The 25,080-nt window shown below is 33.9% G+C and overlaps 1 pseudogene; it reads right to left on the minus strand.

The window, feature by feature from the left end:
- Positions 1-17,723: 17,723 nt before the first annotated feature.
- Positions 17,724-23,763, minus strand: LOC107422003 (cytochrome P450 CYP749A22-like; annotated as a pseudogene).
- Between the last annotated feature and the right edge of the window lie 1,317 nt (positions 23,764-25,080).

Here is a 25,080-nt window from a genome sequence, read left to right on the forward strand (position 1 = left end):
AGACACAAGTTAGCTTGGACAGATATCAGTTAGCTCGGATAGGCCATAAGTTAGCTCGGACATCAGGCAGATATAAGTTAGCTCGATTGAAGACATAATTCAGCCTAGATGTCAAAGTCAACTCGTTACCTAATTTGCGATTGACTTTCTTTCTTTTTGGATTTTTATTTATTTATTTTCTGGACAAATAATTTTACAATGGTCTTTATTTTATTCTTTCCATTGTAAATTAATCAATTCCTAATTTAATATAAAGTAATTAATTAATCAAACTTAGATTATGAAAGGAAGTATAGTTTCGGCCAACTAGGTTTTCATATGTGTGTGGCGAGTTTTACCTAGGGTTTTTAGAGTTTATTTTGTTTCTTTCAAAGCCTATTTAAAGGCTTATTTTTCAATATGAAAACAAGTTTGATTTGATTGAGAAAATACTTGTGAGATTGATTATCTCTTTGTTCTTTGAGAACACCTAAAACACCATTAGAGAATTGGTTGTTTTAGCTTGACTTATCAATAGGTTTTCCATCCCCTATTGTGGCGTCTACATTATACCAAGGTTTCTAACCACAGGTTGGTTAGGGGTTGAGGTCCATTCCATTAGAACTTGAACTTAATTAAAGATCTGGGCTAATATAATACGGGTTTAGGAGCAGGTCATCCAAGGTTAGTATCAAGTTTGCTCTTAATTTCTCTCAACACAATTTCGACCTTGGTTCCATGACTACTTCTAATCCCATTTATTGTGTTGATAGTTGTTGTTCATTGCCTTCTTTTGTTGGTCCAAATAAGCTCCATTCCTAAATTCAACCTTGCTTTTGGTTGGTGTCGAATGATACTAGCTTTCCTTTGCATGTCCTTTTTTATCTTGAATCAATACGTGGTGACTATCTCAATCATTTTTATGGTTGTCATGCTTCCTCGCTTGATGGTTATGAGGTCGATCTTAATAATCATCTCCAACAGGCTCGTCATCCATCTTTAAGATCATTTATCCACTTATCTTGAGATTGCTTTGGTGGAAACAATAGGGGCCATCAAGGTAACAATTATGATTTTGATGATTAAGCCGCAATGAGACATGATATAATGCTTTAACATTAGTGATTCTGACCAATTTTGCAAAGCATATATAGGTGGTTTTTCAGTGTTGAATACCCCAAGTTTGGATGATCCATCCATGGAGATCACCAAGATAGCATTTGCAAAAATAAATAAATAAAATAAAAACAAAAAGCAAAAAAAAAAAAAAATACAAACAAAATTAAAGAATAAAAAAATAAAAGAAAAAGAATAAAAGAAAAGAAGCTTAGATAAATATTTATATGTATAGCTAATCTCTCATTAGAACTCATGATGGAATTTCCATTAGGGTCTTATTTATCAGCCTTTGAATTTTTTTGGTTATTGAGATTTTAAAATGCATTTGGGGTTTATATGAGTCATGATAAGGTTCTTTTTGAGTCATGGTAAGGTTCTTTTTGCTTTCCCAAAACTTTAGTATTTTACTAAACTTACATAAAATCTTAAAGTATATTTTTTTAAATTCAGTCCTTAAATAGAGCTAAAGACTGATAAGTGATGTTATGATGAGAGACTAAATGTAACACCCCGTCTCGAACAATATCAAAACTTTTTTTTACATTGATCGAGGTTGACCGGGTTTGACTGTCGTTGACCGAGAAGGGTCAAAATTTGACTTTTTGATCCAGATGGAATTTCTCTTTGATCGGGGTATCCTTGCAAAGTATGCATCGACCTAAGTCCATAGACTAGTAGCACGTCGAAAACAGAGCTACAGTTTGAAATAGATGAGCAAAACAAGTTGAGGTCCGAATTTTCCAATGGGTGCCGGAGTTGACTTTTTGGTCGTCTAAAGTTGAGCTTTGACTCATGCACGGTTGTGAAGTACTCATTGATATAAGTTTATAGACCAGTGGCACGCCCAAAACGGATATATGGTTTACAAGTTATGGATCTGCAAAGTTTTTTTTTTTAATACTGTATTATTTTAATATTATTATATATATATATATATTTTTATTTTTATTTTCTTTTTCTTTTCTTTCCTTTTCCCCACGTGGGAAAATTCCCCCATGGGCTTCTTCTTCCTTTCTTCTTCTTCTTCCTTTTTCTCCTTCTCTCCTCATTTCTCCTTCCCGTCAATCTCTCTCTCTCCCTACTGCATCTCTTTCGGCCGTCGCACGGCTACATGCGCCGGATGGTGTGGTGACCCACGGCTAGATGAGTCTAGGCAGCAAGTTGCAAGCTGGTTGGCCGGTGGATGCACCAGGATCAGCGCCCAAAGCCGACGGTCAGTGAAGTGGTGGTTGGTCGGTTTTTCGACGGCCATGGATCCCATAGTTGGTCCTTCCTCCTAGATTTCGACCCCCTGATTCCAAAAATAACCTCCATTTGCCCAAATTCCAAGCCGTTTGTGAGATAGTAGAAGGGAAAATTCGGTCGAAACCTTTCGTCCACTTTTCGGCCACCTCCAGTCGAGTTGAGTCCAACGAAGATCAGTAACGTATTCCTTGTCCCCTTAGCTTTCCGTTGATACCTTATTTGTAAATTTTGGATGCCGTTTGTGTTAGCTCCCCAGATACCGGGTATTATTTATCCGAATAAAGTATTAATTTATTTGACCCTGTGTAATATTGTTATTCTAGGAGCACATGTGAGTCGTAGAATTAATCGTATGGAGGATCTTGGTTGGATTGCATGCTCGAGATGAGTAACCTACCTTCAAACTTAATTTTGGGTGTTTAATTATATGTATTTTGTGATAATTGATTATTTGAAAATATGATATTTCATGTGTTAATTGTTTAGTAAAATTATATTTGAAATTTTGATGGCACAATTTGAATAAATTGAAATGTATATGTGCATTAAAGCATATTTTGATTTTGATAAATTATAGAAATTCATTTTATGAAGATTTAATATTTAAAGAAATTATGATTTTAACATTTTTGATTTATTGTTGAAATTATTGTGAGTTTATTTCAAGCAATAAAAATGAATTTATATGGATTTACGAATTTTGGAATTTTTATGTGTTTTAAATATATTTTGAATTTTGAGGAATTGAAGGAACATTTATTTTAAATTATTGTTAATTTCATTGATGGATTTGAAATTGATGGAATTTGTGCAATGGATTTATGACGATGATTTACAAAGGAATTGTGGAAAATTTATGGGTTTAATTGGATGGAATAAACCCAGTGGTATTTATGAGATTTTGAGATTTGAAAATAAATATATTGATTTTATGATTTTTAGATGCGCTATACACGTACTGATGTTCTGTATACATGGATATGATTAGCACGCAGATAGATGTAGTTAGTGCTCAGATGGGTGTAAGTAGCGCACATATGATTTATGGGCTTGTTCTGTGGTTGCCATTGGATGAGAGTAGGCCGGGACGCCTGTTTGCAGTGGCGCGGTGGGGCGCCACGCAACTGTATGCCGGTTTCTCTCTTTAACTTCCTGTCTGGCGATGCTTGGGACGTTGGATACCGTTGGTGCCACTGGTATATAGTGAGTGCATCATATGGTTTTTCACGACATGATTTTAGTTATACAATATTTTAGAATTTTAATTGTTTTGGTATTCTAAATTGAGTTCTATTGTTAATTATTTGGTTTTATTTTATTGATTTAAATATTTCTTGGATCATTTTTGTTAATGTAAATTTTATTGTGTTTTCGTATTAATTATTTACAATACTTTATTCCCAATTTAATATTTTCCATTAGTCTTATTTTTTATAATTATTTCTTACTAAAATTTTTGTATTATTAATTTATTGTCTTTTATTTGCAAATTATTAATTAAATATTTTCTAGATTTTTGGGGCATAAAATGTTGGGTTTTGCGAAAATGTTTTAAAAATAACACTTTTCCAATTGAGTGAATTATGAGGGTTTTGAGAGAAAATATTATTTTTAACTACCTATTATTTATTTACTTATTTCTTATTTATCAATTAACTAAGTTATTTACCCTTTTGTTTTTATTATTGTATAGTAGATTGGATCACTCACTAATATGATTAGCATCTCACGTTTTTAAATTCCATTCCCTTAGGCCTAGGTTAGTCGACGTTGATCGTCTGGGAGCGAGCTCGACATCTTGGTTCGTTGCCGAAAGTCCAAGAGGCTTTTCCTTTCCTTTCTATTTTGTATTATTTCTTTTTATCTTGTATTGTATTAAATTTCATATTCAATTGTATTTGGTAACGCTCTGTATACTATTTGGACGATTATCTATTTAATTATACACTGATTCTCTGTCATTTATTTGAAGTACTGCAAACTTGTGGAAGTAAATTTTAGTAAGGTGGGGGGAATAAGGTGATATATATAGAAGTGTATTTTCAGTGTAGGGAAATTGTGGTCAGTCTAACCATTAGGGGAGGTTCTGTCGGATTTTCCATTGGAGGGTCCGGTCAGATTTTCCTACGATCAGGATTTATCTGGAATTCCAATGAATGATCTTGGACGGGTCCTGACACTAAATGTTCATATGTATATATATAGAGGGCTTCTATGGTGTGGACGGTCCACATGCGAACGCAACCAAAGTGGACGCTTTTTAAAGGAAAGCATCGGCTTTGCTGTATATTGTACACATTAAAGCCGACGCTTTCATCCAAAAAGCATCCGCTTTGGATGCTTTCCGCACCGTAGAATTTTCCTATATATATATACACACATATATTTGTGTATATATATATATACACATCAGTTTGTTTCTCATGCAAACATCCGCATTTAGTTAAAATACAAACATGGCTTTAGACAAAGGTTTTTGGAATAGTACTTTAGATGACTATTTATCCCAAAACCCTATTCTAAAACAACATCCGTATTTTATTTTCTACACTGTTAAATTCTCTTGTATATATATATATATAAATATATATGACAATATATAGACAGCATGGCTTATAACAAAAGAAAAATGTCAAAGTTCTTTTATTCCCCATGATTTTGCAGTGCTTGTGTGAGGATGAAGTTGCCTTAAGATTAGAATGTCCATAGTGATAAAAGAGAAGAGGAGAGGAGTTTCAGAGCTTGAATTATTAAATGTACATGAAATACAAAAGGAGAAGCCACATGAAATATATTCTATTACTTTAAAGAAAACAAAAGCAGCAGGCGAGAAGAAAATAAATGCAGCAGGCAAGAAGAAAATTTGTTCTTAGTATGATTTATATATTAATACATCTAGAAGCTTAGATGAAGATATATAATGAAGAATAGTTCTTTGCAATAAGCTGTGGTGGGTCGTGTGAAAGATGAGATGTACTTATAAAGGGATTTAGATTGGCTTGGCAAAATTTAATACAATATGATAATACAACACTAACCCATAGAATAATTTGTGGATTCGAGTTGATAATATGATGTCACTTCTATATCAGGATCATTCAATAAGATCCAATAAATTAATGAGTTATGACAGATGAAACACAATAATATACAATAAACCTATTGAACGTATTAGAGACGGGTATGTAAATATACAAGTTTAAAATGTTGAAAGTACTTAATTTATTATTTAAACATTTAATTTAATTTTTAAAAAAATCTAAATACAAAACAAGTATATTATCAAGATTTAAAAAATAAAAATCATTCTATGATTAAACTTAAATCAAATTTGAATTTTTATATTTTTATAAATTCTTAACAAATTAATGAGTTGAGTAATGGATTGTACGATAATTTAATGAATGTATTTGGATTTACTTATTTTCATACGAAAGCTTAATGTAGTATGTTCAAACATACAAAATTTAACACAAGTATAACACAATACGACATAAACATGGCTTAATATGACATGTTCCCATGTATAATTTTAAGGTTGGAGAAACGACATCTTTAGCACCAAAAAAAGTTGAAGCCAGCTCAAAACAATTTTTTGAAAATTATTTTTGTAAAGATCCCTCCTTAGATTCCCCATTGGAATTCTAGGATGCCCCAATTAGAGGGATGCCCCACTAGAAAATTTTATAAAAAATCCAATAGCATTTTCCTTGTAAAGTGGACTTCCCCTTCTTTTTTCCCTGCATAGAAAACACATTTCTATACATGCAACCACCTCATTCTTCCCACATACTGCAATATCCACAAATTTATAGCATTTTAAAAGTAATAACAACACAAGAATTTAAATAACAAATATCTTTGCATATCCACAGCTAGTATTAGTGCATATTAAAAGTAGTGGAACATAAAACATAAATATTATAATTTAAAAGGAAAAAAATAACAACAATACTAAAGTAAAATGGAAAGGTGTGCTAGGGATACTACATGAACTTTGATAAGACGAACGGGGTTGAAAAGTGATGCCCACTGCTCAAATGATGGTTTGCTAATTACCTGAACATAGAGGAACAGATTTGAAAATAAAAAAACTAATTAGATGCCAATCATCCTAATGAGTGATATTCAGCTAAACAACAACAATAATGATAACAATCATAGTAATAAATAGTAAAAGAAATAATAAAAGGAATAATAAAATAAGAAAAGATTACTAAGATGGAGAAGCTTCCAGGACATTCCAATTAGGTTGGCAATCCTAAAAACTCCATGCAACCAAAGTAAATATTATTTAAAAATAAAAGAAAATGAATAACGAGCCACCAATTCACCAAAAAGATACAAAAATATCAAAACATATCATGACTTGGCCTCTTCAAATCCTTTAATGTAAAAACCCCAATGGAGAAAACCATTAAAGGAAAAAGACTAACATAGAGTAGAAAAATTCAAAAAGCTTTATCAACCCACAAATCATTACATGAGCATTATAACAAAAACTAAGTAAATGGAAAAAATATTTATCATTACAATTGTACAAAGCTGGCTTTGACAAAGCATCCACAACCACACTGCCTTCTCGGAAGATGTGAGTAATAATATAAGTAAGTTGCGATAAAAAAACCAAACAATCGACTAGCGAGCCTTAATGTGCCACCAATTCATTGAAAAGATACAAACATACCCAAACATATCATGACTTGGCATCCTCAAAACCTTTTGAGGTAAAATCCTCAATGGGAAAACCATTAAAACCATTAAAGGAAACAGAGTACCACAGTCCAAGTAGAAATAAATCAAAAAGTTCTATCACCCCCACAAATCATTAACGTGAGCATTATAATAAAAAATAAGAAAGTGGAAAAACCATTTATCACTATTATTGTACAAAGCTGGCTTTGACAACTCATTCGCAACCAAACTGCCTTCTCGGAAGATGTCAGTAACAATATTAGTAAATTGCGATAAAAAAGCCAAACAACTCCACCAGCAAGCCTTAAAGTGCCACGGGACATCCAAAGATTTGTTCTTTAAAGTATTAACAATATACAAAGAGTCACATTCAAACCAATATAATCCCATGCATAAAGCTTTATATAATCAACTGCCTTTATAATTACCATAAGTTTTGCTTTAAAAGAAAAACCCGTACCAAATGAAACCATGAAACACCCCTTAACAAACCGTAGAAGTCCTGAAAACACCTCCTCCACCGGCCACACCTGGACTTCCCAAAGCAACTCCATCTGTGTTTAATTTTATCCATTCAGGATGCGAAGCATGCCAAACAACTGAAATCACCTTTGGAGCTTGAGTTGGCTACTTACTAATGCCATGATCATGCAGAATCTCCAAGTCAAAAATTGAATTAGACATGTAACCTTTTTTTAACAAGTTAGCTTCTTTTACAGAAGTCCAAACAACACAAAGAGACTTTACCAATGGAACAACAACACCATCAAAAACAAATTTGTTTCAAATATATCAAATGATAACCAAATAGATATAATAGTAGACCTCCATAAGTTGAAAACTCACCTTAATAGACGCAGCTTTTAGGAAAGAAAACATGAATAGGTTCTATTAAAGCCGAACTTAAGTTTAGAAGTAACACTGTCCCAAATTCCTTTCACATAGGTACACTACAAAAGAAGGTGAGAAATTGAATTCAACTTGTCAAAACATAAAGAGCAGCATGAAGGAGACAAAACCCAAGCTTAGCTCTAATATCATCCCTGGGTAATCTGTTTTGAAGTAAGTGCCAACAAAAAAGAGACCTAGCAGGAGGTATGAAATTATCCAAGATATGTTTATCCATGGAGCACCAACCATTGAGCTTATCAATAAATGATAACAAGATTTAGCAGCAAAAAATACCATGAGAATCCAGCATCCCTACTAAGCTATCTCCATACAACAAAACCTATGTACTCTCAATTAGAGAAAAGACAAATGGAAAAGAAGATTTAAATTGAGCTGGAAGTAACTAATCCCCATCGGCCCCAACAGAAGCTTAATCTTAGAATGCAAAGTCAGAGTTGAAGTAGAAAGAGTAAGGATCTCAGATAAGGTAATCCAAGCCAATTGTCATACCAAAATGACAAATTAAAGCCAAGACCCATAATCCATTTGCTTTGGCCCTTCAAAGAAAGATACGCTTCCATAACTAGTGACCAAATTGAGGAAGGCACATAATTTACCCAATCACAACTTAATAAACCCATATATCTGGCACATAAAAAATCATAAACAAAAAAAGATTTTGTCATGAACTTCCAAGAAACCTTCATAATCAAAGTGTGGTTCATAAGAGCAAGATCATTAATACCAATGCCATCCCCTTTGATTAAAACACAACAATTCCTTTAAGAGATCGAAACTTGCTTTCTTTGATAAACAGAACTTGTCTAAATTTCTTGATAGCTCTATCATATAGTTCACCAAATTCTTGTGCTGATGATAAATCACAAAAGTGTGGATAATCTTAGAAAATATGACAGGGTTCACCAAGTAAACCTAGCCTACCATTGAAAGACTCTTACCATTCCAATTCAAAAGTTGAAAAATAATGTTACCAGTACTTGGATGAAGAAATAAAGATATAGGCTTATCTTTAAATAAAGGCACTCCCAAATTCACAAAAGGAAAGAAACCATGGTGCATTCCCATCTTCTTCAACAACATTGTCTGCCGAACTTCAGTAATATGATCACCAACGTAAATAAAGGACTTTTTCCAATTAACAACCTGACCAGATAACATCCCATAAAAATTGAAAAGATGAGAAATCATTCTAACATTTGATGAAGTGCCATTATAAAAAAGCAACAAATCATTAGCATATAACAAATGAGTAAGAGCCTCACAACCCAGCAGAGAAGACATCACAACCAACTAATTTCTATCAACCAACCTTAAGAAACACCTACAATGAGAGCAACGAAAGGCAAGGAATTAATGCGACAATAATCGAAGAATGGGGCAAGACAAATTGCCGACAATCCTTAGCAAGTCTAAATAAAATTGGAGATAAAGGATCTCCTTGACATACTCCGTGAGAGCAACGAAAATAACCAATCAGAGATCTATTTATAATGACAGAAACATGAGTCGAAGCTAAAATGGAGCTAATCTAATCACAGAAAAAGACTAAAAACACCAAAAGCTTTTAACACTTCAAAAATGAAAGACCATCTAAGAGTATCAAAGGCCTTCTTAATGTCAATTTTCATTGCAACATTTCCACCAAAACATTTAGTATTCATTAAATTGATGCAATCTCAAGCTGCGTTTATGCACCTTCAATATTGTGAGCTTTAATCAATCCAAAATGATTAGGAGAACAAATTCTACTTGCAATAATACCCAATCTATAAGCTAAAATTTTAGCAATCAGCTTATACAAAAAATTGTGTCGACGATAATAGGATAATAATGATCCACTGACGAAGCTTCGAGAACTTTAGGAACTAGAACTAAGAAATTAAAATTCATACATTGAAAAAATAGAGCTCGAATAGTAAAAATAATAGAGCCAAAATGAAATATAAAGCAATGATATCCTGAAAATATTGAAAAATTTTCCCCGTTAAACCATCAGGACCTGGAGCACTCATTGGATCAAGATAAAAAGCTACTTCCTTAATATCTTCATAAGATGACATCCTTGTCAAATTATGATTTTCCTCTGTGGTAACCAAACAAGGTATAATACCTTGAATGGCAGAAAAATCCAAATTAGCAACCTTTTCTTCCCAGAACAAATTTTCAAAATAACTAACAATGTGAGCCTAAATCTTATCCTTATTAATAGACATCCAATCATCAATCTTCATGGCATTGATATAATGATTAGCCTTCCTAGCGAACTAAATGAAAAGATTAGTGTTACGATCACCATTATGCAACCATTTAAGACAAAATTGCTTTTTCAATCTAGTCTCTTGAGTGTTGAAGTGTGGCAATTTTGCCACTTGATGGTGCATGTCACCGGCTAGCATGCACACCTTGGTATCAAATCATTTCCTTTTATGAGTTTATATTTTTTTTTGTATGTTTTTAATTGATTCAAGGTATATTTTGATAATGTTATGTGCCTAAGTTATGTATGCAAAATTATAGGCAAAATTATGCACAAAAGAGTAGGAATGTTATGCTTGAAGTGCCTATGGTGCTGGATTCATAATTTGCAGCAACATAGTTCTACTATTTATCTTATATCTCAGGTTGCAAATGGATGTTTGGGCTGAAATTTTGAGGGATGTCTACAGACATATATAGAAGACTATGGTTCAAATTTCAGGTCCAAATGACATGGGAAAGTCCATTTTCTAGTCCAAACAGATTGCTGTATCTGATGGGCCCAGTATGCAGAGTATGGGTCAGTTTTGGAGCTGTTTGGCCCATGATCCGGTTCCAGAACATTCCTAGCTCTTGGAACAATATTTATTGATGACCAAGGATGCTTCAAACCAAGTTTCATAAGCAGATACAAAGGAAAACTAAGTAGGTGAAGCTAGTTTGGTTGTTTACCCAAACTAGTTAAACAATAGGAACTTAGTTCAAACCATGTGCCACTTTTTACTATATTTGGAATAGACATGTTGCAGCTGGTTTTTGACTCTTTTGTGTATGAAAAGTTAGGTGTTGACCATTTTACTTTTTAAATTTCAAATACTTTACTCATTTTGTAAGCTCACATGCTTGGCATGTGTGAACTAGTTGTAATTTCAAGCTTATATTGTAAAATGAATGAAATGGCTACACATCCAAGCCTTATTTTCAAAAGCCAACGTGTTCCTCTTCTTCTTATCTCTTCTTCAACACCTTAGAACACTCTAGGAACCCTAAAAACCAGAAAACACCATAACCAAAACCTAAAAACACAACTCACACACAACCATTCCCAAGAGCATCACCAAAAGCTTGCTTGTTGCTAACACTTCAAGCTAGCTTGCTCTTGGTCATAACCTTCTCACCCCAACATTGAGAAGTGAGCAAATTATTAAGAGCAACAGGCGCATCTAATTCTTGCTTAAAAAGGTCCTCCATTAATCTAGTTTGGCATTAGTGATTTTAATATTAAATCTTCTAAATAGACTAGTTCCACTTTTTAAGCTTAAGCACCAACTTTTTTAGTATAGCCATAAAAACATACAACGGATTCTGAAAAACTTGCTCCTGCCAAACTTGAGAAATGATAGAATGAAACTGAGGATGATTCAGCCATATACCTTGAAACCGAAAGGGTATAAGACCATAATTGCTAGAGTTCTCCATCACCACTACAATAGACACATGATATGAATTATGCTGAGGTAAAGAAAAAAATTAAATTGAATCCCAAAAATCTAAAAAAGTTGTCGAACTAAAAGCTCGATCAATCTTGCTCTGCACATTGCTACGAACCCCCTTTCTAGCCCAAGTATATTTAATGTTATGTAAATCCAACTCTAACAAATGATCATTTTCCAAAGCTGCTATAATATCCTCATAGAAAATACGTTGTGGTAGAATACCAGTTTTTCATATGAACTCGACACCACATTAAAGTCCTCTAATAACCAGCCACAGAAGAGTAGTTAAAGAAGATAAAGGATCTAACGTAGTCTAAAGAACACGCCTTCTTCTAATTGAAACACTAGCATAAACACAAGTGACAATATGTAGGTTCCCATCAAAAGAAACATCAAAAGAAACTTGTTGAGAGTCCATAGCAACCAGCAGCTGCAAATCAACCCCAGATTAAGCAAAAACCTAAATAGAAGAAGTCCACATACCTCTATCAGTCTTAAGAAATCAACTGCATAACCATGGAATTCCAAAAACTAATTGGAATTGAACTAAAACCAACAAAAGGCTCCACCAAACAAATAATATCTGGATAAAGACTAGAACGATAATCAAATAAAATTCTACTAGTAAGATGACTATGCTATGGGCTTTAAAACAGAACTTAATTTACCTTGTCGTTCCTGTAAATAGCTAGCTGCCTTGATTCTTCTTTCATTGGAAGTTTTACTTTATGTTTTTGTGTCAGCCAAGGACTAGCATCTTCATTTTCTAAAATATGTGGAGTTTGGGCAATACAAACTAAGCAATAGAAACTAATTCAATATGAGCTTTTTTTATGTTCGCACCCTCAATCTGAACTCCATCATCAGCCGTTAAAGGATTTACTCCATGTTCACACATTTGAATTGGCAACAAATCAACTAAAGTAGTAGTAGATGGATGAGAATCCACACCTAAAACACTGTCAATGCCCATTATTTCATTACCCTTCTGAATTGTAGTGACAGCCAAAGAAAGACCAGCATTAGCATCTTCATCCTCATCCTCCATATATGAAACTTTAGAAGGAAAAGCTGTACCTGCACACTTTGACATAATATCTATCTCCATAACCGTAGGATCTTTCAAAACAAGCCCAACCTCTATATTAACATTACTTTGTTCTAGCTCAACATTGCTCGATTCCTTCTCAATATAAACCTATTTTAATTTCTTTGGCATATCCTTCTTCTTAAAGGTTTATTATCAAATTTACTAGTGCCTTTATTAATAGCATGACATTTAGAAACTTGATGACCTACGGAATTACGAAAAGAGAAATAATCTAAACAAAGACTCATATTGCACCCTTATAGTGGAAGAAAAACTATCTCCCGAAAAATCAAAGGTTAATGTAAAAAACTTGCTTGGTCTGAAATTAACTAACACCTTAGCAAAGTGTCCATAGTCCCCTACTAAAGCCACGAAAAAGCTGAAATGCATAAGCACATCATAAATCAACTAATATCCAGCTTTAAATTCAAGGGTCTCATAGATTAAACCTACTAGGGATCCTTATAGGAATGCAAAAGCACATGGTAAAAGCCATGATCAAGAGAAATTAAGCGCCAAGAATCTAAACACCAAATGCTCTGAAGCTTTTCCTTCAAACTAATTAATTTTCATGGATCCTCTTCCTTTGATGATATCACATAAGCAATCAATTGGTGCTTGCACATCTCCAAACATTCAACCACCCGCTTGAGATATTGTTCGCTTTGGGCCCAGCCCGTACGGTTTTAAAAGACCTCTCAAGGGAAAGGTATCCACACTCTCTTATAAGGCATGCTTCGTTCCACTTTCCAACCAATGTAGGATCTCACAAAAACCCTAATGCCTTCGCATAAGATTTCGTGGAACTATTAGAAGCCTTAGCAAAATCATTCACTAGAGTCAAACGAGTTTGCTTAAAAATCTATGTAATTTGAACCTCTGAAACATGCTGATCAAATTCAACCAAGTCTGCCCAAGCTGCTCATTGTTGTAGAGGGTGCTCAATGATCACCCAAAACCAACAAGGCAAAGGCTTGTCTGTAGTTTCAAAAGCAGAAGGAGTTTTCCTCCCCTCAACCAATGGAGCAGAATCAATCCTACATCATTCTTTACAGGATTGAGAATATAAAGAAATAAAGCAAAAAGATCAATCATAATTGCAAAAAACTCAGAAATCAATCGATCAGAAAGGTGGAAAGATGAACCCTAGAATAGCCTTGTTTCATAAGAGCCATCGTCTAATTATCAATAAAAATGATAAAAATAAAATAAAATAGATATTTAGAAAACAATTTTCCTCTAAAAAATCCTCGTTAGTACACCTATTTAGAAAATTTCCTTTGTCTAATACATTTTCACTAAACTCAATATTTTATAAAAAAGCACGTAAGATAAAATTACATTTAAATAGATAAATAAACTAAAACAATAAAATAGCTAGAATGCTCAAAATAAATAAAATAATTAAATAATTAATCAGATAAGTAAATAAATAAATAAGTGAATCCAATAACCAATTAAACTCTTTCAAAAACATTTGTAAGCAAGAACGAATACAAAATATCTAACATATACTTAATATACCATATTATATATTATGCATTGTTAGATGGTGCTTCACGTTACAAACACCATTTGATGAAATAGATGGAAAAAAATATATTTGCAATAAAACATCTTGACATTCTAAAAGTATCATGTGAATAATCTGCTTTCTTAAAGTTGAGTGGAAGGTGATAGCTAATACTATCATTGCAAAATACTTGCCTATCTTCACTCACATTAGCTCTTATAGAATGATTAAATATACCTATGCTTTGATCAGTGATAATATAGATAGCAAAACACTAGTACTATACTCTACATGTATAAAATCAATTAACCACAAAATATTATAATACCATAAAAACACAAATTCTCCATAAATTTACTTAATAATTCATATAGAAAGATCATAAAATATTTAGATCATCACCTCGCAGCATAGATCCTTCAAATCCATAAATCAGCATATAAAACAAATATTTAAATAATTTTGGATAAGCATAACCTAATAATTTTGCTTAACATTATACGTAAAAATACATGCTTACACATAATCCAATTATATCGATATATATGTATGTATGTATACATATACATATTTATCAATATAAAAATAAATAAAAAATAAAAATTGATCATAAAACAATTTATGACCCTAAAATATAAATTATAGAAAAGACATTACTCACTAAACTATAATTTACTTAGGCTCCTGCACGTGATTCGTTTCACGATTCACTAGGTGCCCAGAATAGTACAAAGGATATAAATATATATAAATATGTCTTAAAACACAAATTTTATCGGGTATTTACTTAATGATTCATATAGAAAGATCATAAAATATTTAGATCATCATCTTGCAGCATATATCCTTCAAATCCATAAATCAGCACATAAACAAATATTTAAATAATTTTGGATAAGCATAACCTAATAACTTTGCTGAAACATTATATGTAAAAATACATGCTTACACATAATTCAATTATATATATATATATATATATATATGTGGAAATTCTATGGTGAGGACGGTCCGCATGAGGACCGTAGTATTAGTGACGGTTTTTCATAGTATTAACGACGATTTTTTAGAAAATCGTTACCAATATTATGAAAAACTGTCACTAATACTGTGATCCGCATGAGGACATTTCGCACCATAGATGGACTGTATATATATGTATGTATGTATATTTACATATGCATATTTATCAATATAAAAATAAATAAAAAATTGATCATAAAACAATTTATGACCCTAAAATATAAATTATAGAAAAGACATTACTCACCTAAACTATAATTTACTTGGGCTCCTGCACGGGATTCGTTTCATGATTCACTAGGTGCTTAGAGTAGTACAAAGGATATAAATATATACAAATATGTTTTAAAATACAAACTTTATCGGGTATTTATAAATATAGCTTCTTGGGGTAAACACAAACCTCAGCCTAAAATTACAAACTATGTATCAAAATGAAGATTGAAGTATATGAAGATCATGAATTCAAGCTTACCTCTCGGAAACACAGCTGGAGGTGGTCGAAATTTGGCTGGAAAAATTCGACCCAAATTTTAACTCATTGTTTCTCTCAAAATAGCTGGAATTGAGTTAAAAGGACCTTGTATTTGAGCTCAGGAGGGTCAATATGGTGGAAATGGGTGGTCACTTGGTCGGAAATGCGTCGAAAAGGGGAAAACAGCAGCTCATTGCTGTTGCTAGAGATAGGCCTGATCCTAATGCCTTGTAGGCAAACGCGCTATGAAATTTTGTCGACTGGCCAGATTTTCAATGGGCTTTGTGATGGTGGGAGTGATAGGCAAGAAAAATGACCAGAGGTGGGAAATTTCGCCCAAAAAAAAGGGTTGTCTCTCTTCTCTCTCTCCTTCTCCAACGACCTCCCTTTCTCCCCTTCTTTAAATTTGAAATCAAAGATCATTGTTCACCTGGGACCCAAATTTTGACCTCCTAGACACTGACATTTGGCACATGTAGGCAGATATTTTGAATTCTCCCCCATGTTTCATGTGCTTTTTATAATCAAAAAATCCAATATCAATAAACAATTTATAAATTTTATAAAGTTATAATTTTCTAACTGTAGCTTTAATTTAAACTTTATAAATTTATATTGATTAGCACTAGTATGTAAGTTAAACCATAACTTATATAAATAAAAAATCAACTTTAATATTCACCCAGATCAAATGGTCAAACTTAATCACAAGTGAAATTTTTTTATACAATTTTGATATGGAGTGTTACAATTTTGGCTATAGAGAGCCATTATCGTGGAATCATGCCAACTAAAAATTCATGCCAATTAAGTTTCTTTCTAACCTTGGCGTGATTCAATTGGCAAAATGTGATGTAATGGGTAAGCATGAGTGGAAAGATTGTTTATTCATAGCCTGGCACGATAATCCTATTACTCATATACATTTGGAATTTTGTTTTCAATAAGATGGGTGTACAGTTGGGATCATAAAATGTAATCAAGAAGTTGACTGAGTGTGGGGTCAAAGAAAGGTGCAGCTACATGAGTATAAGCCGTGGGAAGCTTCTGGATTGATTTTGTATGGCATTAGTCAATGACGGACTTAGAAAAAAAAATGTTGAGGTGCAGCACTACATATATTATAGCAGTATAGCTAATTAGAGTAGTTAAAAAAAATAAAAATTGAATAGTCACAAAGCCAAGCAAATAGGACGAAAATATTTTTTATTTCATAACATAATGGAAAAATATGATTTCAATACCTTTGCGAATATAATTTTATATTCACGATAGCTTAAGTACAAATTATTTAAAAATAAACAAAATTCTTTGATGCCAAAAAAAATTATATATATTTATATACTGGTTTTTTTAGGAGTTACAACTAGAATGAATTCAAAATTAGAAGAAAAAAATAAAAATATTATTGTTTTAATTATTTTTTCTTATGTTAATAAATAAATGTATTAAAAATTATAAATATAAATAAGTATATTTTAAAAAATAACAATTAAATAATTATTATATTTCTATGAATTTGTAGATCAATATTTTCAATTAAAAATAAACGGTAGATAAACCAAAATATATATAGATAAGTGAAACAAAAACGTATTAAAATAAAAAAATAAAAAAGCAAAAGAAAAAGAAAAAAAATTTGGAGAACAATTAAACGTGTGCGGAGAAACTCAAATTGTTTGGTAACACCATCAAAATATGTAAATGATATATGATTGGTTTCCCTTGCATATTTATTAAATATTAGTCAATGCTACTTGTTCTTTGTTTTAATATAAAAGCATGAGCTTCTGAAGAGAACAAAGAAAACGGTCACAAACAGATTTTTCAACAAACTTAGCTAGTTATAAAGAATGACATGTAAGATGTGTAACTTGGCAACTCGCAACTCAATTTTCCTTAACTAGAAGGCAGCAAAGCTCTAAATAATGACAAGATTTTTGGAACACAACCTGCGAGGTTTAATGGGAGTTATAGTCTTCATAGTGGCTGTAGCATCACTTGAATTCCATGTCATGGACGGACTGTAATATGATGATAGGGTATGTGGACATAAGTTGGCGAAAGAGTGAAGCTATAGCGTTGAAGAATCATGGAAAGAGCAATCTTAGATTCAGTTATGGCAAAGTTGGAACCCACACAATTTCGAGGTCCAATTCCAAATGGAAAAATGCAGCTGGATTATTCTTAGTAGCTTCAGTGACCCCTTCTGAGAATCTCCCTGGTTTGAATTTGTGCACATCTTCTCCCCAAAGTTCAGGGTCATGGTGAAGTGCTAAAGATGAGATATACAAGTAAATATTAGCAGGTAGAATATGCTTTCCCAGTCTAACTGCCCTTTGAACTTTTCTTGTCATAACGATTAAAGGAGGATATAATCTCAGAGTTTCATTGAAGACCATGCCCATCTGAATAAAACAAAAGATTGTTAGACATTAAGAAAAAACAGTGGACAAAATAAGGTACATAGTTTGAGTTTTGTGACTTACTTTTTTTAATTTGGAAAAGCTATCCGGATTTGGATTTTTCTTCCCAAATAAATTGAACACCTCCTTCCTAACTTCCTCTTGCCGGATAGCTTTGGATTTTTCTTCCCAAATAAATTGAACACCTCCTTCCTAACTTCCTCTTGCCAATCTGTGTGGATTGCTAGAAGTAAGACAGTCCAACCGAGTAAAGTGTTAGTGGTTTCATGCCCCGAAAAATAAAAAGTTTTACACTCATTAACCAAATTGTCCTCCGAAATCCTCTGGTTGTCGTTGACATCATGATGAGCCTTTACAAGTATTCCAAGAAAATCATTCAAAAAACTGTTTTCTTTTCCACTAATCACCTTCTCTTCTCTTTCCTTTATTATCTTCATAATGTTGTTTCGTATTTCCATCTCAAGCTTGTCTGATTCAATCTCATCACTGATTTTAAAGAACTTACTGCAAAATGGATGAATGACAAATTGGCATGAGAAGAAGTGATTATTTTCCAACTCTGTGTCCAAGTAAAAGCAACAATTACTTGATGCCAGGGAACCTAACTTTATAAGTATTATTTGATGTTAACAAGTGTTAGAGTTAGTGACCCAAATTCTTGTTGACCCGACCCGAAAAGCTCGCGGTGCGACCCATTTGGTGAAACTAATTTTGGAGAAAAATTTGGGGCTCTGTGGTGGAAGCGGAGGTCTCGGGAAGAGGAAGTTAGGAAGGAGGTGTTCAATTTTAAGGTGTCTTCCGTACAATATATATTTTGATGGTTTTTGGGTTTTTTTTTTCGGCTGTAATTGGGGTTTTAGGATATCGCGCAATTTTGCTCACCTTTGTACCAATTTTTCGATATTGGATTTGCTTTTCCCTGCCCGTGGTTTTTCCCGTCAAGGGTTTCCACGTAAATTGTGTGTTTGTTCTTCGCTTTCTTTGTTTCCGTTGCTATTTGTTTTTCTCCCAATTCCGTAACAAGTGGTATCAGAGCCGCATCGATCTATTTGGGAATTTTTTTTTTTTTTCGATCATGGCAACAAAGTTCGACATTGAGAAATTTGAGTGCAACATGAGTTTCTCCATGTGGCAAGTCAAGATGAAGGCGATTTTGACACAGAACGGTTTACACAAGGCATTGGTTGGCAAGGAGCAGATGCCGTCTTCGTGGGATGCCGAAAAGAAAGCCGAGGTTGATGAGCGTGCCCTATCCACCATTCAGCTATGCTTGTCCAATGAAGTTTTAAGGGAGGTCCTTGATCTGAAGACAGCAAAGGACTTATGGGACAAGTTGGAATCTTTGTACATCACAAAGAATCTCACAACGAAACTGATTGCGAAGCACCGTCTATACACCATTTCTATGGTTGAAGGTACATCTATTAAAACACACATAGATGACTTTTCTACTATTTTGTTGGATCTGGCGAACATGGACTTTGGGGACCCGCACGTACTGCTTCTAAGGGTGGTGGCAGATATATGTTGACCTTCATTGATGATTTCTCCAGGAAGGTCTGGGTATATTTTTTGAAGCACAAGAATGACGTATTTGCTATCTTCAAGCAATGGAAAGTTTTGGTAGAGAAGTAGACGGAACGAAGGGTGAAGCGCCTTCGTACAGATAATGGATTGGAGTTCTGTGATGGTGTTTTCAATGAGTTTTGTAGAAACGAAGGGATTGTTAGACATCTCACAGTTAGAGGAACTCCACAGCAAAATGGTGTGGCTGAGCGGATGAACAGAACTCTTATGGAGAAAGTCCGATGCATGCTGTCGAATTCTGGGTTAGCACAGGACTTTTGGGCAGAAGCAGCTGCTACAACTTGCTACTTGGTGAATCGTTCTCCATCGGCAGCAATCGATTGCAAGACTCCTGAAGAGGTATGGTCTGGAAAACCTGCTAATAATTTAGATTTGAAGGTGTTTGGATGCCCTGCCTATGTTCATGTTAATGATGGTAAGCTTGAGCCTAGATCGAAGAAGGGCATATTTCTTGGTTACCCGCAGGGTGTAAAAGGATACAGAGTTTGGCTTCCTGATCCAAAGTCATCTAAGGTTGTGATTAGCAGGGATGTTGTGTTTGATGAGATGGCAATGCTGCATCCGAAAAAGGAGCTCGTTGTTTCAGACAGTGTGCCAAAGCAGGTGGAGTTTAGGGTGGAGGAAGTAAGTACTTCACAGAATGGTTCAGTTTCAGGCCCATTTGAGACACCCACTCATGTGGAAGAAGCGAGAATTGAGGAGGTGCAGGAGCATTCGATTGCCAAGGATAGACCTCGCAGGGAGATCAAGAAGCCCTCTAGTTTAGCTGACTATGTCACTTTTGCTTGTGTTGCAGCACAGGAGATCGAGAGTCCCAGTGATCCTTGCAACTATTATGAAGTCATTTCATGTGAGGATTCTGCAAAGTGGTTAATTGCTATGCAGGAAGAGGTGGAGTCGCTTCATAAGAACCACACTTGGGAGTTGGCATTACCTCCAGAGGGTAAGAAGATTGTGGGATGCAAGTGGGTCTACAAAAAGAAAGAAGGCATCCCTGGTGTTGAAGATGCGAGATACAAAGCACGTTTAGTAGCGAAGGGGTATTCACAGGTACAGGGAGTTGATTTTAATGATATATTTTCCCCTATCGTTAAACATACTTCTATTCGTGCTTTGTTAGCGCTAGATGCTATGCATGATTTAGAATTAGAGTAATTAGATGTGAAGACCGCTTTCTTGCATGGTGAGCTTGAGGAGACAATTTATATGCAGCAACCCGAAGGTTTCAAGGTTGAAGGAAAAGAGGATCATGTGTGTTTGTTGAAAAGGTCCTTGTATGGTTTGAAGCAATCCCCTCGTCAGTGGTACAAGCGGTTTGATGGGTTTATGGTTAGCCATGGCTATTCTAGAAGCCAATATGATAGCTGTGTGTATTTTAGGAAGTTGGAAGATGGCTCATTTATCTATTTGTTGCTTTATGTTGATGATATGCTGATAGTGGCCAAGAAGAAATCTGATATCAACATATTGAAAGCAGAATTAAGTGGTGAGTTTGAGATGAAAGATTTGGGAGCGGCAAAGAAGATTCTTGGTATGGAGATTGAGAGAGATAGATTTGCAAGTAAACTTTTCTTGACTCAAAGATCTTTTGTTGAGAAGGTTCTGGAGCGTTTTGGAATGAAGAACGCTAAACTTGTAAGTACTCCATTAGCTACTCATTTTAGATTGTCTGCTGATATGTCACCACAGTCGGATAGAGATATTGAGTATATGTCACATGTTCCTTATTCTAGTGTTGTTGGTAGTTTGATGTATGCTATGGTGTGTACCCGTCCTGACATTGCACATGCTGTTAGTGTTGTGAGCTGGTATATGGCTAATCCTGGCAAACAACACTGGCAAGCTATCAAGTGGATTCTAAGGTACTTGACAGGCACTACTAACACTTGTTTAGAGTTTGGTGGAAGTAAGGAGGGTGTAAGTGGATATGTTGATGCAGATTTTGCTGGGGACCTTGATAGAAGGAGGTCCACTACTGGTTATGTATTTACTCTTGGAGATACTTCTATCAGTTGGAAGTTTGTTTTGCAAGCAACAGTTGCACTATCAACTATAGAAGCTGAATATATGGCTATAGCTGAAGCGATGAAAGAAGCTATTTGGTTAAGGGCGTTGATAGGTGAGTTGAGCTCTGAGCAGGAGAGTACGGTCATCAATTGTGATAGTCAGAGTGCTATCTATCTCACTAAGGATCAGATGTTTCACGAGAGGACAAAACATATAGATGTTCGGTATCATTTTGTACGTGATGTTATTGCTCGTGGAGATATTGTTGTCAGCAAGGTGAGTATTCATGATAATCCTGCTGACATGACGACCAAGGCACTTCCAGTAGCCAAGTTTGAGCATTGTTTGGACTTGGTTGGTGTTTGTTGTTGAGCTTTGCCTTTAGGGGCTTTTGTGGAAGAGGATGGCAACTTTTATCGAAGATTGGAGTTTTGTATGTTTTTTTTTTCCATTCCTTATATGGAATTCGTGTCAAGGTGGAGATTGTTAGAGTTAGTGACCCGAATTCTTGTTGACCCGACCCGAAAAGCTCGCGGTACGACCCATTTGGTGAAACTAAATTGTGTGTTTGTTCTTCGCTTTTTTTTGTTTCCGTTGCTATTTGTTTTTCTCCCAATTCCGTAACAACAAGGCAAACCTTATCAACATTTCGAAAATGCTTTTCCCATTTTGGTAATTATTCCCAAATGCTGTTCTGGAAATCACATCAGAAGTCAACAATCTGAATTCTTCATATACCTCCATATCTTGACCTTCGTATGATTTGCACCTTTCCAGCATAATCTCAACCGCAGTGACCATTGCAGGAGTCATACCCTGTAAACTACCACCTTAAACACCAAGCATATTCCCTAAAAGATCAAGCTGATAAATGGTGGCTTGAAAATAATGTACAGACTAACAATTCCATTAAATCCTTCTTTTTTCTTTTTCTTTTTTTTCCCCCCTGTTAGTAATTCTTAGCATTCGATATCTAAATGCAAAACACATGATTAAATCCTATATGGAAAAGATATTGGACACTTGGATTACCCCTTAGACAATTATTACATGTTAACAATCATATTTTGCCTTCTTTTTTTTTTTGTTTTTTTCAACGGCAAGCATGTGTGGTATATACTCTTTTATTTTTGTTTAAAATAATAAATTACACTAATTTTCTCCTTTATAATGTAAGTAATCATTGATGAAGAAATTAAAGCAGAGGATCAAGTAAATCCAACTTCATTAAACACAATTAGGTACCATTGCAATACAAATTAATCTACAATTTATATATATACACGAATAGAGTACTTACTTTCAAGCTCTCCCCATGAAAGGCATGATTGGCCAATCTCGTTAATTTTGGCCAATCTCCTCAATTTTGCCCACATGTCACCTTCACTGTTCACAAGTCCATCTCCTAATAGCTTCTTGACCAACGGTTGTGTCTCGAATTTTGGAAAAGCTCCATCTTTATTACTAAGTATCTCCTTGATCAGCTCTGATTCCCTAACAACCAGTTGAGCTACAGTTCCATACCATTGCAGATAATTCTTTCCTATCATGTAAAAGATAAGTCATACTCAAAATTATAGTATATTGCCCTACTTATACATGTAACCGGGCGTTTGACGCCTAGCATAAACGCCTGGATAAAACTTTTATGCATATGTATGAGTATGAATACACAAAAGACCAGTACTGTTACCATATATTTTGACCCAGGATTCAATATGAGGCTGCACTTTAGGAAATATGTTGTGGGATAAACTCATGGGTTTTTCCATGTCTTCCTCTTTCATTCTCGACATTTGTTTGGTGTTTCCATGGATGAATTTGTAAGAAGGGCCTTTAACTCCTTGCAAACCCATCAAGTACTGCATCCGAGTAGGAGTCCACCATAGTTTGTGAAGTATTTTGATGAGAGCCAACTGAAAAAACAGAAAAAGAAAGCTTGAGAAGATTATTACAAGGTTTCCAGAGGCACTCATTTGTCTTTCTGGCTTACCCTTTCAAGCTTCTACTTTGTCAAAACTCTCAGAGAATTTCCTTATGTTCAGTTGTATAATATTATTTTAATAATGCTTCAGTGGGATTAATTTTATTGAGAATCAATTTTCCATGATATTGATATTGATATTTTGAGAGAAAAAGGTCCTCCAAGAAGTATGTTAAAATGTCCACGTAATTACCAAAAGCCTAGCCCAAGGCTAAACTCAATACCCATAGGTTACTAAGCTTGGGATTTGGAATATGGGCCCAACTTAGCCCAACCCATATTCACTTTTCAACCTAAATTAAAGGTTGCCTAAACTCCTTCGAAAACGCAACATTTGGGCTTGACCCAGGCAACTGAATTTACACCCTAACAGTGGATATGCAATTCATGTGTAAGAGTAAAGGGCTTGCCTTATCCGCCAGCCTTTGTGTTTCTTTGTTTTTTATTTTATTTTTCTTTTTATTGGGGGCTATATTGGCGGCATGTTTTTTCGTTCTTTTATTATTCTTTTGTTCGGTTTTTTTTTTATTTCTTTTCGATGCACTCTACGTTACTTTGTAATATGAAAATTATATATATATATATATATATATATTAATATTAAGAATTATTTTTCCTTATCTAGGCAATTTACAAAATATTTAATTTTAATTTAATATTTCTTAGCTATGATTTCCAATCATAAAATTCATATTTTATTCGACAATTTATTTCCTTTCTCATATATAATTTTTCTTGAGAGATTTCTCATATGTCATTATTTATTTATTTGTTATTTTTACCATTGTCTCAAAAATTTAAAAGTTTATTTTTTAATGAAAAAAATAAATTGCAATCAAATCCAATTTTTTCCAGTACGCATATAACTGGAGGAGATATATCAATCAATTGTAACATATACCATATGTATAGTTTCATTAAAGATTTGAAGAGAAATTTACTAAGTCAAATCTACTTAATTTATTTGTTCAAAAATATCTGCTTTATTTATGATCTTATTTAGCATTTGGACACCATCTGCTTCTCTTCTTTTCTTATATATTAATAAACCTTTACTTATTTATTTATTTTTTTCTGAAAGGAAACATAGTTTTCGAATTAAACGGAGAATTATTATCATTACATGATTATTGATCCGGGTTGGTCTTCTTCTGTGTTGATCCCTCAATTGTCAAATAGTACTCTTTAAAGGCCTGAGACTTTTGAAATGCCCGACTTATTGCATTTACAATTGAAACATGACTTAACTTTAAGGATAATTTACATTTTTTCCCTTTCAGTATCGTATCTTTGTATTTTTCTCTTAAACTTTAAATATTGGATGCCACATTGC

Source organism: Ziziphus jujuba, chromosome 12 (genome assembly GCF_031755915.1).
Source record: "Ziziphus jujuba cultivar Dongzao chromosome 12, ASM3175591v1".
NCBI classification, from domain to species: Eukaryota; Viridiplantae; Streptophyta; class Magnoliopsida; order Rosales; family Rhamnaceae; genus Ziziphus; species Ziziphus jujuba.